Here is a 6,156-nt window from a genome sequence, read left to right as displayed (position 1 = left end):
CTAACCTCAAACAAGCCAGTTAACATGTAAGAGCCTAAGTTTAATTATCTATAAAATAAAAATATTAATATTCCCAGCCTAATTCTTACATCAAATCAACAAATTTTTAGTGTACTTACTATATAATTTTAGTGCACCCTAAATGCAGAAGACATAGCCCCTGCCCTCCAGAAACTCACAATCTAATAGAGGAGATAGAAAAATAAACAAATGAAAACAGATGTTATAGGTACTGGAATATAGATACATACATGGTAAGAATTGGGGCATTTAGGGAAAAACTCATCAGAGGACTTGGTACTTGAGTTGAGCCTTAAAGGAAGTTTGCCAAGCAGACAAGGAGTTAATGGCATTACTGGCAAAGTGACTGTCTTGTGGGAAAACTGAAAGGGATGAAACAGCAAGCCCAGCTCAGGAAAAGGGCTGAAGCCCAACATGCTCAGGGAGAGGTTGTGAGAGGTGAGGCTGGAGAGAGAAACAAGTCAGGGAGGGCTTTGTGTTCTAAGAAATGGGGTTTGCCCTTTCCCATGGGCCAGTGCTTCTCAAATGTCTGAGGATTGCATGCCACAAACTCATCTGGGATGTTTGTTTAAAATACAGATTCCTGGCTTCCAATTCTGATTCATATAATCAGAACTTCTGGGCCCCACAAGTGATTAATTTAACAGAGACTCCAAGTAGCTTTTATGCACCTAAAATTGAGGAAACCCTGCATTGTAGGCATTTGCAAAGTGCTGAGTATTTTAAACTAGGTACAACAGGATAAGTTCTGTTTTCATAAGACTGCTTTGGAAGCAGCCTGTGGAGCATGGATTAGAGGACTCCAAGACAGAAAGCAATGAGACTGGATAAACAGCTACTGCAAATGACGGAGGAAAGAGATGAAGGTCTGAGAGAGGAAAGTGTGTGGGGATAGCAGAAACAGGTCAGGTCAGATGGAAAGGTAGAATCATCATACATATTGATCAGATAGATATGGAAGATAAAGTTCAATTAAGAGGTTTCTGGCTGGAATGGCCATTAACCTAGATCAGGGATCAGCAAACTATGGCCCAAGAGCCAAATCCAGTCTACTGGCCTGTTTTTGCTGATAAAGTTTTATTGGAACATAGTCACACACATTTGTTTACATATTAACTATACTTGCCTTTCAGGACAATAGCACGATTGAGTAGTTATGATAAAAACCACATGGCTCACAAAGCCTAAAATATTTACTCTCTGGCCTTTACAGAAAAAAAATTGCCTACACCTGACTTACATAAATATTAAGGAAAAAGAGAGGCAGCAATTGAATTGGAAGAGAAAAAATAGTTCTTGGGATGGAATGAATTCTATTTTGGATAGAACGAGTTTAAGGTGCCACAGAGTATCCATGGAGAAATTTAGGAGATATATCTGGATTAAGACAAAAACTGCTTATCGTGTTTTAGAGATACTTATTAAAGAAGGGGATGCCTGGGAGTCCTCAAGGAGAATCAGAAAAAGTAGGGAAAAAAAGGAAAGAACAGACGGACATTAAAATAACAGGAGTCACAAATGCAAGAGGAGTGGACAGAGAAGAGAAATTCAGAAGAGACTGCAAAGAATAAGAAAGACTGGGGTCACGAAACTCAGGGGAAGACAACACAAAAATAAAGGAGTAGGTTGCGAACCAGAGTAAGATGAGAATGGAAAAGTGACCTTTGAAACTGACAATTCAAAAAAACATCAGAGACGTCATCTAGAGCAGTTTGTGTGCATGCATGTGTGTGTGACATATAGGATGACAATATGTCTTTATTTTCTCATCTCCTATTCACTCAATATATATTTTATACATGTCATATATCATGTCACCTTAGCAGTAGAAAAAGATTAAGCTTTTGGCTAAAGATAGCGTATTAAACATGTATGCTTTTTTCCTCATCTTCCTTCCAAAATGCCACTAAAATGACAGGTAAAATAAAAATAAAAAGGTATAAATCCACAAAGACAGAGATGAAAGAGCAAACCAGCCAACTAGAAACATTAACAAAATTGTGTAAGATGAAAACCAGACAGATGAGGGACAACTTATTCAGATTTAACTTTCCCTACTAAATGTCTACCAGAGACAGGGCAACATGTTTCAGAGCCCAGAAGTGACGCAGGAATTGGAGGCAGTAGGTACCTTTGAAGACAAGAGACAGAAGTAAGGTCAAAAACAAAAGAATTGATTAAAAGTCCAAGAGCACAGACTCCAGCATTCAACTCCAGCCTGTACAACTGGTGATTGTCCCCAGTCAGCTAAGAGACATATGGCTTATTTCCTGGACAGGTTGTGCCAGATTACCCATGGACTTAGTCACAATGAGGACATCTGTTGGTGGAAATGAGGCCTCTTACTGGAATCAAAGGCTTCAGCAAAGACCTGCCTTATAGACTCTGAGAGCTGCAGCCCTCATTCCCGACTAGACACACAGAAGAGTGACCAGCAGCCTTACATGTCCCAGGCAAGAGACTGAAGATTCTGTTCTGAGAAATAACCAACTCAAGAAAAAAAAAATCAATATCAGGGATGAGGAGGTTCTCACTGAATTGAGTCTTGCACCTGCTCCATTCCGCCCACATACATAAAATGTCCAATTTGCCTCTTAGTGCCACACTATTACATATGAACAAGCAGGCAAAGGTCAGTAGACATTTTAGAAAAACTTCTGAAGTGAAAGATAGCACCTGAAGCAAACAGAAAAAGGGTAGGGAGACTGAGGAAACGCAAAAAGTGCAGAGAGCACAAGAAAAAATTCAACAAAATTATAATAAATTTCCCTATAACAATAAAAAACGAAAAGCAAAAGCATATGAACAAAAGGAACATTTAAAGATCTAGAAAATTTTCCTGAAAAATGAAAATATATTAAAAGAAGTAAAACAAAATACAATAAAAGAATTTCAAAGGTGAAGTTGAAGAAAAGTAGAATGTAAAGCTACTGGACCAAAGTGTGCTTAAGCAAAATGGAGGAAGGAAATTAGGGAAGCCAGGAAACAGGTGAATCCAACACAGGAAAGACTCACAAACTATTCCCAAGATGATTGAGGGGGGAAAAATACTGGTTAACCTGTCTCTGATGCAATCATCTGGTTAGGAGCCGACGAGAAAAGGAAGGATATCGCCATGAAAAAACAGAACAGAGAGAGAGCCTATTATAGCTGATTTATTTGTAGGAGTTGGTAATTCTATGAAAGCATCTGAGGATCAATGAATGGGAGTTACATAGAAAGCAAGCAAATGAATAGTAATTAGGCAATTATTAATCTCCAAAATTTTTTCTTATGGAGAAAAAATATATATAATCGAAGCTACATGACTGGATATAAGCAAATCTACATTGTCAATGTAAACATGGAAGATTGCTTTAAATAATCTTGTGATATAAATAAAATTGATAGAAATAAATTGGAATAAAAAGGGGAGAAAATTATGTGTGATGGTTATGATACAAGAAAGCTGAATCTTAATTTTCTATTGTAAAAATGTAACGTGCACTTTGGAAAATAATTGGGAACTATCTAGGAAAGTTGGAGATATGCTTATCCTGTGACCAAAATTTCTACTTGTAGAGAAACTGCTATGTGACCCGGATATAGATACCAGAATGTTGATGATAGTATTGTTTGTTTCAGCCAAAAATGGAAAATTCAAACTCCAATAGGAATAGTTTCAATAGCTAAATTTTGTGGCATGTCCATACAATGGAATGGTCTACTACAGGTTTCTCAACCTCACCACTAATGACATGTTGGGCCAGAAAATTCTTTATTGTAGGGGCTGTTCTGTGCCTTGTAGGATGTTTAGCAGCATTCCCAGCCCCAACCCCACTCGATATCAGTGGCATCCCCTCTCAGTCGTGACAACCAAAATGTCTCCAGACATTGCCAAATGTCCCCTGAGGGCAAAATCACCCCCTGTTGAGAACTAGTGATGATTGAAAGGTGGGGGTAAGAGGGAGGAAAGAGTCAGTGATACCTCCCAGGTTTCTAGCATGGGTGATGCCTTTCACAAGGAAAAGCCAGCCTGCAATTCTTGTGAAGGATGTGTGTGTGTGTGCATGTGTACTAGAATTGAGAGGAGAACATGTATTTACATGTATTTGACTTGGCGCATCTTAAACTTGAGTGGTTTGTAAAATGCTTGTCTTTTGTTTAATACACAATAGTCTTGGGAGAGTTTACATAATGATGGAGGTCAAACTGCTAGAGGGGAGACGTTGAAGGTACAGAAGAAAGGAGATATTTGAGGGATATTCGAGAGAAGAAAATCCTGCGAAAGTGTAAGGAGGTGGGAGTGCAGTCATAGCGGGAGAGACTGGGTTTAGACAAGAGGAGAGAGAGAAGGGAAAAAACCTCTTTTGATGAATTTTGGTTCAAGTCTCTGTTTTCTCATCTTGCTGCTTCTAAAAAGTTGTTCTTAAGACACATGTAATCATATATTTACAAAATATATTTTGGAGTACCGAAATAAATTACATTTAATTTTTTAATTGTACAGAATAGTTTCCTTATACATAATAAACCACGTTAGAGACAACAAAGACTTTGTTGAGATTATTATAAGAGAAAACTATTTAATTGCTTTTTATAAATATTGGCCAACAGCTTGAGTTGAAATTGTAAACTCCTTGGAGGTTTGTGGTTATGCCTCTGCCTCGTTTGTAACTCACCACGATGCCTTATGTGATACTTTCTATGTTGTGGATATTCAGCTGATGCTGACCACAAGTTTATAGTCATTTAAGTGAAAATGTAAATTTTTGCTTATTAGATGACTTGGGTAAGCAGTAAAACTCAAAAGTTAGTGACTGATGACAAATTTTAAGTTCTAGGTCAGATGACATAAATACTGGTAACTGGACTATCTATTAAGCATTCCAGATACATCAGGAGCTGTGTAGCTTTAAAATTCTTTCAAAGACGGAAAGGCTACATTTCTTTTAAAGAAGAAATTGATTTTGACCATCAAAATCATTCCTAAATCAGCAGCATTGGATATGTGGTCTGATCTTAAGAGTGTATAACAGAAGGTGATCTTCCATGTCTTTCCTTCCCATTTAATTCTTCGACCTAATGCAAATGATCTTCCAGCCCTACCAATTCCACTGAAACACCCATGTCAAGATCACCCAAAACCCAACATTGTCAAACTCAGTAGACATTACTCTGTCCTCAAGATATCTAAGAAGCAATCAACACAACTGACCACTCTCCCCTCCTTTCAACACTCTCCTCACGACTCCCGTGCACCATGTCCTGGATTTCCCCCTGCTCCATGGACCATCCTTTCTTAGATTCCTCTGTCTACTGCCCCAGCCTCTATTGTGCCCCTGGAGACTTGGTCCCCTGCACGTTCTTTTCTCTCCTTTCCATTCTGTTCATAGCTGATCGCATCCATTCCCAAAGCATTGAATTAGCTGCTGACTTCTACATTTATACCATTAACCCAGCCCTCCGCTGAAGCTCCAGATTTCTCTTTACAACAGTCTCTCTGACATCTCCATGGACATAGGAAATCTGACACATCTAAATTAAAATTCTTGATTTTCTCACCAAACCTGTTTTCCACCCCACCACTCTCAGTATGCCCCTGTTGAGCAAAGGGTACTACCAACCACCCACTAACTCAAAATAGAAACCTTGATTCCTTCCTTTTCCTCACTTCTCACTTCCAATGCAATAGGAAGCTCTGCCTCTGGGTTCTACTCCAACATGTCTCTCAAATCTATGCACTTTCTCCTTCTCTGCCTCCACGTAGGCGGGTAAAGCCATCATCATCTGGATATTTTCATTGTTTACTGATTGGTCTCTCCACTTCCACTATTTGTAAAATTATAATATTTTACAATGTATATTGGATCATGTCACTACCCCCATTTAACCCCTTAATAAACTCTCATTGTACTTGGAATAAAATCTAAAGCCTTTAACATGACTTATGAAGTCTGCCTGATGTAGACGTCTCTCTCTCCAGTCACATATTGAGTCACTCTCCCTTTTACTTCCCATCATCTAGTCACTGTGGTCTTCCTGTGGGTCCTCACAGCCAACCACTTTCCTGCCTCAGGGCCTTTGTACATACAAAGTGGTTAGAGCACTCTTCCTACCCCCACCCCCACTGTTTGGGTGGCTAGTTCCTTCTTT

This window comes from Equus asinus, chromosome 11 (assembly GCF_041296235.1).
Source record: "Equus asinus isolate D_3611 breed Donkey chromosome 11, EquAss-T2T_v2, whole genome shotgun sequence".
NCBI lineage: Eukaryota > Metazoa > Chordata > Mammalia > Perissodactyla > Equidae > Equus > Equus asinus.
The sequence above is the reverse complement of the archived record's forward strand: the minus strand, read 5'-3'. Positions refer to the sequence as shown.